Source organism: Ovis canadensis, chromosome 4, assembly GCF_042477335.2.
Source record: "Ovis canadensis isolate MfBH-ARS-UI-01 breed Bighorn chromosome 4, ARS-UI_OviCan_v2, whole genome shotgun sequence".
Classification (NCBI taxonomy): Eukaryota; Metazoa; Chordata; class Mammalia; order Artiodactyla; family Bovidae; genus Ovis; species Ovis canadensis.
The window spans coordinates 133,810,331-133,824,222 of record NC_091248.1 but is presented as its reverse complement, the minus strand read 5'-3'; the positions used below and the strand labels follow the sequence as shown (position 1 = coordinate 133,824,222).

At 54.7% G+C, this 13,892-nt stretch overlaps 1 protein-coding gene across 1 annotated transcript in view; it reads left to right on the top strand.

Annotated features, from left to right (window-relative positions):
* Positions 1 to 13,892, top strand: part of PTPRN2 (protein tyrosine phosphatase receptor type N2) — a 624,228-nt gene that overhangs the window by 530,089 nt on the left and 80,247 nt on the right. The window lies entirely within an intron of this gene.

Below are 13,892 nucleotides of genomic sequence, written 5' to 3'. Positions count from 1 at the left end.
CACGTGGTCCTTGATGCATAGTTACCGTCCAGGTTTTATAAGAGGCACTCATTCACAGCTCAGCCGCTCGCACCACCGTGTGGACAAGTCCTGACAGCATGGCCCCCGCCCTCCGGGTCTCTCCCTGGTCTGTACCGTCTCGCTGGCCGCAGTCTGTCCTGCTGGGAGCAGGCTGCAGATGACCCTGGGCAGAGCCCCGGCTGCTGCCCTCAGAACAGCTGGGACCCCATGATCAGGGAGGAGTGTCCACCATACTTAGCATCCGGAGACCCGCCGTGGGGTGGGTCCTACACACCGCCCTTGTGTTAAACGTTTGCTCTTTGTGGGGACTTTCCTAGGTGTTTATCTGCTAACAGCACGTACCCTGGGGTGCACCCACAGGAAGCCAGTGTCTTGGTCCCCCCGGCACGGAGACCAGCATAGACGGGCGGCTTAGCAGACAATCGAGTCCCTCAGTCTGGAGGTGGGGGCTGAGACAAGGCCGGCAGACGTGGGGTTCAGTGGGAGCGCACGTCCTGGCTCTCAGATGGCAGCCTCTCGGCGTGTCCTCTGTGGGGAGGGGGCAGGGAGCTCTGGGGTCTCGTGAGGGCCCTGATCCCGGCGCGAAGGCCCCACCTCTGACCTCGTCACCTTGGGGGCCAGAATTCCAGGGAACATGGAGGACACAGACGTTCGCCCCAGCGCAGCTGGGAGACCACGTGTTCACTAAAGAGCTTCGATGGGCAGCTGGAGGTGAGGCCTAGGGTTGCCCACAGTCACCTCGGTGGGCAGAGGCCTCACTCCTGGATGTGTGAGTCCCAGGGCAGGAGATATAGGTGCCTCACGGACTGATGGACGCAGCTGAGACCACAGGACAGGAGGAAGCCGAAGTCCGGGAGCTCAGCTCTGCTCCCGCCCCTGCAGGCGGAGGGCCCGGGGTTCAGGCCGCACGACGCTCCCAGCGCTCCGTGTGGGCGTGGTGGCGTCCTGAGTCCCGGGTCTGCAGTTTCCTGGGGAGGCAGCTCACCCTCGGGCCTCAGACGTGCTGCCCTGCTGCGCCCACAGCCAGCATCCCAGGAAGAGCCTCTCCTGCGGGTTGTGGCTCAGGCACTCAGTCATCTCTGACTGCGAGCCCGCGGACTACAGCCCCCAGGCTTCCCTGTCCAGGGGATCCCCCAGGCAAGGACACTGGAGTGGGCTGCCATTCACTTCTCCAGGGGATTTTCCCCACCCAGGGGTCAAACCCAGGTCACCTGCCTTACAGGCGGATTCTTAACAGACCAAGCCACCATCTGTGGATAAATAACTGTGGTTATATTACTTTAGAGCTGGTTTTTTAGAGAACATGCCCCTTTTAGAAGAGGAAATTCATCCGAAAGTTCAGTTTTCTCATGGGAGTCAGTCCTGGGCCAGCATGTCAGCGAGGGGTGTTTGTCTGGCAGGTTCCCTCTGGGGGCGCGTGTTGAGAGTCTTTGTCCTGCTGTGATGTCTCCGTATTTCCAGACCTTCAAGTTGCAACTTGATGTATCTCACCTCCAAACGGGAGTATCGTTTTCCATAGAAATTGTGTCTCCCGGTTCCCTGTGTGATGGCAGGTGTGAGAGGGAGCCTGGTGGTAGTCTCTGGGTGAGCCCCTACCCCACAGAGCTGACCCACCATCCCCCGGCCGCCCGCAGCCCCACTAACGTGGGGCGAGCCCCGGCGACGGCAGCAACCCCCGTCCACCACCATCCAACACAGACGCCTGCGTGCCCTGGGCCGGCCCGTGGACTCAAGGCTCCCTCTCATTAACCGACTTCGTCTGAATGGGGGTCACCAGCTGCTCTTCCTGCCTCGGAGTGGGGAGCGAACCCCGTGGAGAGAGGCCAGTGGGGCCACGAGGACGCCACTGCACACGGCCCGGGCCGCTGCCCCCTGACCCGGGCACAAAGGGGCCTCTCAGCCCTCATGGTCATCGTCCCCCGCACAGGGCACCGAGACGTGGAGACGGGCAGAAGCGAGTCCCTGTGGCCTTTTTACGCCATCTCACCCACGATGGCAGGTGGCACGGCTCGTCTCTTAGGCTCGGGAACCGCGGCCCTTTCTCACGGGGCCACCTCCCCAGGCCGGGCGGTCTTGTCAGTGGTGCGTGGACGCTGGCCTCATGTCCGCATGGGCTGCGGAGCACCTGAACCTCAGGACCTGACCCCCCGACCTGCTGACCCGTGAAGGCCGCCGGGACACGGGCGTCAGGACCGCTCCCAGCACAGCCAGCCAGCCCCCGGGGCCACTCCCTGATGCTGCAGGGGCCACGAGGGCAGCTGTGCCAGAGTCGAGGCAGACCCCAGGAGCCAACCGGGAACCCGCTGGGAGGCGCGCTCGCCCCAGGGTAGAGGACAGAACGTGCCCCTCGGCAGAGCCCGGAGCCTCTGAAGGACCGGAGCAGACCACTGCTGAGCCAGGCCGCTGTAGCCGGAGGGCGGCGGGGGCCGACCTGGTGGGAGGCCTCGGCCCTGAGCGCCCTCGCCCCACACCCCGGCCACCCCATCCACGCGGCGTGTGGTCGGGGTCTGCTCCGAGGCCCCACGCTGGGAGTGCCATACAGGGCTCTCGACACACCAGTCCTCCTGGGGCTGAGAGGAGCCGTCAGCCCATCCCCAGAGGAGGCAGGCGGCCCCGCGAGGCCTTCGCAGGAGAAGCGCACGCAGTCACAGGCTGTGGTGCCGACGACGGAGCCACTGACCGCAGCCCACCCAACCAGGGCGGTCTCCAAGACGGAGGAGGCCAAGCCAGCTCAACGGCAGGGATGGCCTTCCCGCTGCACTGGGGGTCCCCGGGGGAAGGACAAGACCCAGAGAAGTGGGCCAGGGAGGCAGGTGTTGGTGCAGGCCCAGAGGCGGTGAGGTCTCAGGCTGGCCATCAGGAGCCCGCTGCCCCCAGAACCACCTCCCCCGATGGGGTCCAGCACAGCCTCGGGGCTGCCAAGCCTGGGGCTAGACCTGGAGATCGATGGACGTCTTGCTGGCACCAAGGGCACCAGGCCCCCACAACTGGCAGAAGCTAGGAAGCATGGCCATATCCTGGCCCCGAGTCCCTGATGAACCCTCTGACCTTTGCTTTCTCATTCTCACCACAGGCTCAGTGGTAGCATCCTTGCGAGTTCCCCGTGAGGGTTAAACCAGGGAGGTTAAACCAGGAGGTTTAACCCAGGGAGATGCTGGGCCTGTGGACCTGCAGCTGTGACGAGTAAACTGGGAAGGATTAGGGCCAAAATCTGAATAATTTTCCTCCAATGAAGCGGAGGAGACAAGGGCCTACTCCGCAGGGAGACATCCGGTATGCAGGACACTGCAGCCCTGGGTACAAGTGGTGGTGCCTGGGGGGGTTGCGAGCCCAGGAAGGGGGCCTGGAGGCTGGGCCTGACCATGCAGCACGCAGGCCTGGGGCGAGGTGGGGGCCCCAGGGTCACCATGAGGGGAGCTAGGGAGGAAACGCCCTCGGCGGTGAACCGAGCTGGCTTCTGAAGACACGTTTCCAAGGCAACGTGACCAGGTCTGATGCAGCTCAAGACAGTGCTCTGGAGACGGAGGCATCGGGCCAGGGACTGCATGGAGCTGCTGTCAGCATCGTCGTTTACACTCGTGACGGGCATGGCTTCTTCAGACCCCCATCCACCCTTTGGAAAGCTAAAGGGTCACCTTTGAATTTACCCTTTCAAAAGGCCTGTTTCTAGACCACGCTCATCTTCGGAGGCTGACTTGTCAGCATGCGGCTTTGGGGTGGTGCTGAGAGCAGGTGGGGATCCCTAGGGCCTGGAGTTGGAGGACCTCATGTGCGGGGCTGTGTAGACGGAGTGGCCGCGTCTTCAAGTTGAAGGTCTGGGCCTGGGCTGGATCTTTGCAACCCCTTCACTCCTGGAAAATACGGGAGTGAGCACCCCGAGCGTGAGAAGCAGCACTGTCCCGAGAAACCATGACGTAGGACCTGGTTCAGCCCATTTCACAGATGAAGACGATGAAACTGAGGGTGGTAAAGCGAGCCCCTGGAAGCTGGGAGGTCACCACACTGCAAACCGAGACCGAGGCCACCTCTCAAAGGGAGGACACTTAACGGACGGAGCTGGGGTGTTTGGTGACGGGCTACACAGGCGGAGGACGTGCTGTGTCCACGGAGAGGGCGGCCACTCGGCCCTCACAGCCAGCCGCAGCGGGGCTCCCCGGAGCCGCCTGCTTTGCACCCTGACCGCTGGGCCTGAGAGTGCTGGCATGGTCTCCTCCCCCTCAGGCTCCTCAGCTCAGGTTAATACTTCTGTGCCCCCAACGGCAGAAGTCAGAGGCCCAAGCCGGAAGCCGCTTCTCTTCCCCAAGGCCCGGTCTGTCGGAGGAGGGGGTGGGCAGCCCCAGCTTCCTGGTCTTTAAATTCGGCGCCTGTGTTCCTACCCCTGGAGGCGTGAGCGTGCAGCTGCTGTGGGTCGTTGGCTCTCACGTGGCCTGTCTTAGCCCGGCGGTCGGCACCCTAGATAGGGTAGCTCAGATGACAGAATCTGACTGTCTCTAGTCCTGGCGGCTGGAAGCCCGAGGTCGGGGTGTGGGAAGGTTTACCGGGGCCTCTCTCTGCCACGTGGCTGCGGTCACTCCGCTTCCCTCGGGTATGAGTTTGCCTGGAGGTGGAGCCTCGAAAGAGGTGATCAAGTGGTGGGTGGGCCGTGGTCCACCCTGATGGGGTCCTTATAAGACGAGATGAGGACACGCACGCAGAGGGTCGGCCGTGTGAGGACACGGGGGAGGACCGCAGCACATGATGGGGCCTGAGGCCTGAACCGTGCACGTTTGCTGCTCATGTGAAGGCAGGGAGAGGCCAGACTCCTTTCTGCTGCAGCCCTCCACCACGCACTGTGCTGGAGGTGACGGGCTTACACTGCCGGGAGGCGGCCGGCTCCTCAGGCTCCGGGGGCGTCTTCTCTGCAGCCCCCACCTGCGGCGAGTGGGCTGGAGGGGCGGCTGGTGGACAGAGGCTGTCTCCTCCCCCTCTGGGTGCAGCGACCCCACCCCCCTGGTGCAGTGACCCCAGGGTGCAGTGACCACACCCCTCCCCCTCTGGGTGCAGTGACCCCACCCCTCCCCCTCGGGGTACAGTGACCCCCCCACCTCTCTCCACTCTGGGTGCAGTGACCCCCCCAATCCTCCCCAGGTACAGTGACCCCCACCCGTCCCCCTCTGGGCATGGTGACCCCACCTCCCCTTTAGGCCCAGTGACCTCCACCCATACCCCTCTGGGTGTGGAGACCCCACCCCTCCCCTCTGGGCACAGTGACCACCACCCCCCCACCGGGAGAAGGCACGTCTCCAGGAGGGTCCTCAGGGAAGGAGGGTGTTGGCACAGGACGCAACAGCACGTGGCAGGAACCACGTGGGCCGTCAGCTTCTCACCAGGAGCTGGGGCGGGGGCCACTGCTCAGCGGGGAGTAGAAGGTGCGGGGAGGCGGGGCAACACTCAGACACACGGGCCTGGGCCCCGGGCTTCTGCAGAGCCAACCCGGGGCCTCGGCTGACCGTGCCCCCCACTCGGCTGGCCCTCCACACGGGGCTGCTCTGGCACTTCGAGGTCGATGCCTTTTTTTCTGGCCGCACCTCAAAGCATGTGGAACCTTAGTTCCCCAAGCAGAAAGTGACGCTGCACCGCTGCGCCGGAAGCACGGCGTCTTAACCACTGGGCCGCCAGGGAGGCCCCGGAGGCATCAGTGTCTCCTCACTGCTCGGTCCTGAGGGACTGCCGTCTCCCCTGCCCAGCACTGGGGGCGCAGAACCATCGTTACATTTTTGGTGGGGGGTGTAACTTGTCTTGTGATTATTAAACCACTGATTTATCATTTAAAGTGCTAGGATGATGCCGGAACAACGTCCTTGCTTGTCATGCCTTCTTGTTGAGAGTGAGCTATGTAAGATAGCGTGGGATTCAGCACTCAGTCAGGGTTGGCTGAATTAGATTGAACGCTCAAACACAATCTGTAAGCTTGTGAGTTAACGTTTCCGAGGGGAAAAAATGGAAACTGGCGTCCAGATAGCACTTGGGAAGTGTCCATTCACACGCACAGACACGAAACGCACCCCGTGTGCCTGACCGCCTCCCTCAGCGAAACCTGCGTGTCGCCCAGAAAAGAGGCCACGGTCTTCCAGCCCAAAGGGCTCTTCTGGGGCCTGGCAGATCTAGAAACACTCGGGAAGCGGAGTGACCGCAGCGTGAGCCCAGGCCCAGGGCGGAGCTGTGTGTAAAATCAGTAGTGTATAGCATGTTGTTGTTCTTGTTGAGCCTCCAAGTCGTGTCTGACTCTTTGTGACCCCATGGACTGCAGCACACCAGGCTTCCTGTCCTTCACTATCTCCTGGAGCTTGCTCAGACTCATGTCCATCGAGTTGGTGACGCCATCCAACCATCTCATCCTCTGTTGCCCTCTTCTCCTCCTGCCTTCAATCTTTCTCAGCATCAGGGTCTTTTCCGATGAGTCGGCTCTTCGCATCAGGTGGCCAAAGTATTGGAGTTTCAGCTTCAGCATCAGTCCTTCCAATGAATACTCAGGACTGATCTCCTTTAGGATGGACTGATTGGATCTCCTTGCAGTCCAAGGGACTCTCAAGAGTCCTTCAACACCACAGTTCAAAAGCATCGATTCTTCTGCGTTCAGCTTTCTTTATAGTCCAACTCTCACATCCATATGTGACTGCTGGGAAAACCACAGCTTTGACTGTGCAGACTTTTGTGGGGAAAGTGGTGTCTCTGCCTCTTAATATGCTGTCTAGGCTTGTCGTAGCTGTCTTGTATAACATGTAGCTTCTGAAATCGCACCTCACTGGTAGTTCGTCCGTGAACCACTTTTGCTCATCCTCCATCCCTGCCACGTGGCGCGGCTGCAGGGCTCAGCGTGCGCTCCTGAGTCCGAGTGAAGCAGTCGTCAGTGTGCTGTCCCGAGAAGGTTTCAGTCTGTTTGCAGTGAGCAGGAGGGTGCGGCTGGAGAAGGGTGGATGCAGCCCAGTGCCGGGCACGGTCCTTTGCTGGGAGACCTGCTGTCCTGGGAGGCCTGGGCAGGGAGGGGCCGCTGGTCCGGGTGGGCAGGAGATGGCAGGAAAGGTCGCAGCCCCTCCGGGAACCCTGATCCTGCGCCCAGGGTGAGAGTGCTCGGGAGAAGCGGAGCATTCACACAGCCTTGGACGGCTGTGACCCTGCCCAGCATGAGGGGCTGCTCTCCCTCCGCACGTGGCCCCTGCTGCTCCCTGAGCAGGGAGGGTCCAGCTCCCCCTTTGCTCAGTTGAGCGCGTCTGCCAGAGGTGAGGGAGTGACCCATAAGCGGGACCCCAGGGGTCACGACCTCTGTCCTCTGACGGCTTCTCTTCCGGAGTCAGAGGGGAGAGGCGCTGACGAAAGATGGTCCCAAACCCAAAGGCTGCCTCCCAGGGCGACCCCTGGGCCGCTCAAGACCATCAGCTTGGTCTCCCCACCCGTGGAACAGGGCGGCTCACGAAGCCCCGTGAGGGTGTGCGAGCGCTCAGCCTGTGCAGGGCCGCCCAGGCCTCCGTGTACCGCGCCCCGCGTGCCGCGGCGTCCCCTCGCCTCCTCTGCGAGGCCTGGCTTCGCCTGAGTCCCTCTCCCGCCCCCCACAGGCTCAGCAGTTGCAATTTAATTATTGTCTGGGTGATTTTACCAAGCACATCTCCGCCCCCTCCCAGATGACCTCCGGGTCGCTGACTCTGACCCTGGTACCTCCCTCTGAGACAGGTTTCGCCCTTATTTTAGCTTCACCGTATGTTTATGCCCTTAAACTAACCCTTTCTTACTTGCTGATTTTCACACTCAGCCCTTATTCAGGCTGACGCATTTTTTCCACGTCAACATCACTTTTCTCAATTCTTTGTTTTGGGTAAAATTTCCTCTTGTCCTAAAACACATTCTTCTTGCAGTCCTTTAGCAGGAAAGTCTTCCCATTTTTGTCTGAAAATGTCTTTAATTAATCCTCACACTTGCGGGATAGATTAGACAAGGGTCCGATTCTAGTCACCTTTCTCCCATTGCTGTGAAAGCACTATTTTCTTGCCTTTGATGCTGTTGACAGGCTGTTTGTTGTTGGTGCGGAGGCTGTACCTTCAGGACGTACCTTACTTTCTTCCTGACTCTCCAGCTCCATTGCTGAGGAACTTCCTTGTGCCCTGTCTTCGTGTGGAACTACTTTATGATAAGTTTTTCTTTTGCTCCAGACTTGCTACGATTCCTGAAGTCAGAATTCCTGTCTCCCACCAGCTCTGGGAGATGAAGCGCCGTTTACAGCTTGCCCCTGACTGCGGGCTGCTGTTCTCCCCCGTGTGCGTTCCCTCTCTGTCCCCCTGCCTTGCACCCCAGCGTGCCTCGCCCCCTCAGCAGTGTCTAGTCCACCACGTGACTCGCCCCTGTGTCTGCAGTCTCCAGGACTGTCTTTTCATTTGCAGTTGTCCTGTTACCTGTTCCAAGTCTGCCTGCTGCCTTGCACTTGTCCTATGTTGTTGAACCTCCTTTGACAGTTCTAAATGTAGCGTTTGACTGTTTCCATGTAATATTAATATTTCTATTATCTAGGTTCCTATGAGCTGAAACTCACACTTGGGTATGTTTGCCATCTGTTGGATTCTGGAATTTCAGATTATAAGCTGCTCATTAGTGGGGCTTTGTCTCTCAGAATTTTCTGTAGCCCATGCTGACAGTGTTGACCTCAAAGGAGAAGTTTTAAGATTGATATTCCAGCCACTCCTGGCTTTCATGAAACCAGAACCATCTTTACATCAGCTCCCCATCCAGAGAGTCCCAGGTGAAGTACGTATTGTGGATTTGACCCTCAACCCTAGATGAGGCCCCAGGTCCACATGTTTTCCCATTTTGAGTCTGTAGGAGATAGGTACGCTCCCTGTGGCCTGAGCAAATGCTTTCACTAGCAGTGTGGCCTCTGAGCGTCCTGGTTTGGGGAGGAGGTATCTCACACCCAGCGCCCTGCCTCCTACGTGTCCGGTTGCCCAAGGTCTCGTGTGGACAGTGGAAGCCCAGCACCCGGGACTTCCCTTTAACTTGTGAAAGGCTGACTGTGCCGTCCACCCAGCATCTCCGGGTTCTCACAGAGGAGGCCTTTCAGGTTACTTGTTCTCGTCTTCAGGAACATGAGACTCATCGCAGGTTAAACACAGTGTGGCTGGCTGCTGCCAGTTGCCTTCACACCACCTTCAGAGTCACATCTAAGGCCCAGCTTGACGTTCTACTTCGTGAATGAGACACCTCAAGTTGCTCCCGTATTCTGAGAGTGACCAGCCGCCTCATCCAGGCCAGTTCCCACACTTCCCTTTTGTACATGGGCAAAGGGGTCACCAGTCCCAAAGAAGGGCAATGCCAAAGAATGTTCAGACTGCCACACAGTTGCACTCATCTCACACAGTAGCAAAGTAATGCTCAAAATTCTCCAAGCCAGGCTTCAACAGTACACGAACTGTGAACTTCCAGATATTCAAGCTGGATTTAGAAAAGGCAGAGGAACCAGAGATCAAATTGCCAGCATCCACTGGATCATAAAAAAAGCAACAGAATTCCAGAAAAACATCTCCTTCTGCTTTATTGATTATGCCAAAGCCTTTGACTGTATAGATTGCAATAAATTGTGGAAAATTCTTCAAGAGATGGGAATACCAGACCACCTGACCTGCTTCCTGAGAAATATGTACGCAGGTCAAGAAGCAACAGTTAGAACCAGACATGGAACAACAGACTGGTTCCAAATTGGGAAAAGAGTACATCAAGGCTGTATATTGTCACCCTGCTTATTTAACTTATACGCAGTATAAAATGCCAGGCTGGATGACGCACAAGCTGGAATCAAGATTGCCGGGAGGAATATCAATAACCTCAGATACAGAGATGACACCACCCTTATGGCAGAAAGTGAAGAGGAACTGAAGAGTCTCTTGATGAAAGAGGAGAGTGAAGAAGCTGGCTTAAAAATCAACATTCAGAAAACTAAGATCATGGCATCTGGTCCCATCACTTCATGGCAAATAGACGGGGAAACAGTGAGAAACTTTATTTTGGGGGCTCCAAAATCACTGCAGATGGTGACTGCAGCCATGAAGTTAAAAGATGCTTGCTCCTTGGAAGAAAAGCTATGACCAACCTAGACAGCATTTTAAAAAGCAGAGATATTTCTTTGCCGACAAGGGTCCGTCTAGTCAAAGCTATGATTTTTCCAGTAGTCATGTATGGATGTGAGAGTTGGACTACAAAGAAAGCTGAGCACCAAAGAATTGATGCTTTTGAACTGTGGTGTTGGAGAAGACTCTTGAGAGTCCCTTGGACTGCAAGGAGATCAAACCAGTCCATCCTAAATGAAATCAGTCCTGAATATTCATTGGAAGGCCTGATGCTGAAGCTGAAGCTCCAATACTTTGGCCACCTGATGCGAAGAACTGACTCCTTGGAAAAGACCCTGATGTTGGGAAAGATGGAAGGCAGGAAGAGAAGGGGACAACAGAGGATGAGGTGGTTGGACAGCATCACCAACTCGATGGACGTGAGTTTGAGCAAGCTCCGGGAGTTGGTGATGGACAGGGAGGCCTGGGGTGCTGCCGTCCATGGGGCACAAAGAGTCGGACACGCCTGAGGGACTGAACTGAAAGGGGTCACCTTGCTTCAGTAAGTGCCTGCACAGCTGTGTGCAGCACAGGCCGTCTGTGGACGTGTGTGGACAGGCACCTTGGTCAGCAGCAGCTGGGCAGGTGAGTGGACCCTGGACACTCACGTCTGGTGGCCACGGGGAAATGCCAGTGATGTGTGTGTTGCCGTAACAGTCGAGGCAGCTTTGGGAGGGGCCCTGATGGTTCCCGGTTGGGTTGTGCTGGAGGGGCAGGAAGACTGACATCTGACAACCCTCTGCTGCACCCGTCAGAGCTTGAGAGTGCGTGGGCGTGTCATTCGGGCAGCGCACAGTGTGATTGGCAGCTGAACTGGGAGAGGTGGAAAATGCATTTGGTAGTCTTATCTCCAACTTTTCACCCTAAAAAGTGAAAATAATTTTTCATAGATCAACTCTCTCCTCTCTTCCATCTTGAACTCCCCATTTGAAAGCAACTGAACAAAGAACACTTGTCAACCAAATCCTGGTTATTGTGGCTGACGATCAAAGCTGCATTTTTCCCTTTTTCTTTGCTGTATTTTGGCAGTTTCGCTGCCGGTTGGAAGGTCTTGGGGAGGACAGGAGACACAGGTCTAGGCTTCATTCCCTTTCAGCAAGTTCGGTTGGTGAGAAGATGAGGGTAAACGCTTGTGTCTTACATTAGCTTCTCCTGTCTTGGTGTCACTTCTATTCCCTTGCTCTCAGATTATTGCCAACGAGCGTGTGGCCTGTTGGTTTCAGAAAATTAAAATCCAGACATTGTACTTCCAAATAGCACTTTTAGATCGTGTGCAAATATCCCCTCATACTATCCTGTAGAGTCCAGCCTTTCCCATCTGGGTATGGGAGAGGAAATTCTTGTGTATGCTGCTCTCCTAGCTAACCTTTACTGCACCCGCTGGAGTTCTTTCTTCTCCCTAAAAACTCCGTCAGAAAATTGTAATGAGTGCATCACTGGTACAGAGCAGAAAAGACCGCTGCTAAGAAAAGCCCTACTGCTTGGCGAGGCACGCGATGCTGTCTCTGTGTTGCTAGGCAACCATCCCCCCTCCTCCCTCTTCCTGAGAGGTTTCCCTGTTAAGCGGCTGCCGTCATCTTTCGAGTGAAAATTGCCTCCTCTCAGCTTTTTCGTGTCAGCTAGGTGATGGTGAAGGTGTTGGGTCTCAGAATCTGCTCTTACCATTGTGATTTGAGATTGGCCACTTGAATTTTGTAGGTGACCATCTGGTTGGGGAGGTGTGGGCGGATGGCCCTTTAAACATATGGACCTGCTGGTACACACATAGAAACGTTGTTCGCGACTGCTTTTCACAATGATCTTGAGGCAGCACTGCCTGAGTCGCCGAATGACAGTGAAAATGTAGTGATTTCCTCATCGCTCACCTTCTTGTCTGACGTCACCCGTCAGGCCCCCCACCCCATGCTAGAGGTGGCAGGGGTGTCCTTGGGAGAGTGCTGTCTCCCAGAATTCGTTTCTTCATTAGAAGATCTTTGAGAGTTGGTTATCTTAAAACTGCATTGTCGTGATTCTTTTTTTCTTCTTATTGCCTGTCAGCTCTGGAATCCAAGGTTGGTTTCCAACTACATTTTGAACATTAATGAAATTTCTGAATAACTCATGGTTGAAAGTATTTTTCATATATCAAAAAGACATGACTGAGGCTGGAATCAAATGCTTATTATCTCATTTAATAAAGATTCTTTGGGATTTTCCAGGCAAGGGTACTGGAGTGGGTTGCCATTACCTTCTCCATTATTAATCTATATTAATTAAAAAAATTGTTTAACACTAATATTTGCAAATGCATTCTTTCCTATTGTCCAAGTAATTTATAAAAAGTGGACAGAGAGGTAGCTACAGCTAGACAGTTCACTTTTCTCATTAAACCATTCTGCTTTCTCTTCCACATCAAAGCCTCAGACATTAACTGTCTTTGTAAAGGCTAACATTGGCTTCTGCACTAAACCATCTATGGACCAACTCTGATTATCCAAGGAATGAGAGGACTTAATCATTGGTAAACACAGGGGTTTGCAGTGGGTGAGAAATGGCTCCGGAGAGTGTAGTCTGCTCAGAATGACGGGCGTCTGCGTCTTGCTTGCAGTTTCTCCTAGTTTCTCATTTATCTATGAAGATGAGTGTGTCGTTGGTGGAAATAAGACAGCTTAATGGTAATTTTTTGTTTGATAAACAGCTGTTTCAGGCATTTAAAATGGGTAGACATCTTAAGCTTTTAAAAGGCAGAAATTAGTAGAAATATAATGAACTTGAATTAATGTTTCTTTGGACTTGTGTTAATGGAAGTAGCTGCAGCCTGAGAGACCGATGTTCAAAATCACCACATTGTCAATTGTGAGGTCTTTTTTTTTTTTTTTTTTTTTTTTACTGTCTGTAGACCAAAAGTACAAAAAGAAGAGAAGCTTACAAAAGATATTTGGTGAAAGCAGGTGGTCCGGATGAATAATGTTTCTTTCATTAACATATTTCCCTTATTAACTGTATAATTAATTGTACATAGCCAAGGGAAGCTATGGAAATTGCATTTTGAGATGTATCAAAGCCGCCTTATGCCTCAGACTTCCATGCAATTTACCATTAATGAATCCAGAGATGGGAGCCTCCAGTCTATAATTATTACTTACTATTTGAATGACAAGCAAAGAATTTTATCAGCAGAGTTTTAAATGAAAGGGGATTAGCTGCTAATGTTGAAATTGTTCATCTTATGAAAATAATTTTGAAGAAAATGTTTTAGTGGAAAGAGAGGTTTGAGGAAAGCATTTGCCATTAAAATAGCCATTTTCCGATACTCTGTATGAATCTGTCCACGTTTGACAGCAGGGTGCAAATACTTTTGAAAGTGAATGAATATTTTATAAGCTGCAGAGCTGCTCATGCATCCCAGGAATAGATTATGCAATATTCCCAAATATCCCAATGAAGGTGAGAGCGTTGGTAAGCTAGGCAGAGAAAAAAGCAAGGCAGAAAAAATGAAATAGATGAGAATATTCTGCAAGAAATTAAAATCTGTTTCACAGCATAGAAGTCTGTCCTTCCCTCTGCTGAGTGCTCATTTAAGATAGTAAATATGGTGGAGAAAACTGAAAAATGAAGCGCTGAGACCCACTCTTCCCAACGGCTTTCACTGTTGAGGCTGGCACGGCTCAGTGTCTCTCGGAGTGGCCCCGCGTCCACCAGGAGGTCTGGCCTTGGTGCTGAGGCTGCATCGGAGGCCCCTTCTCCAGGTGGGGCTCGGTGGGT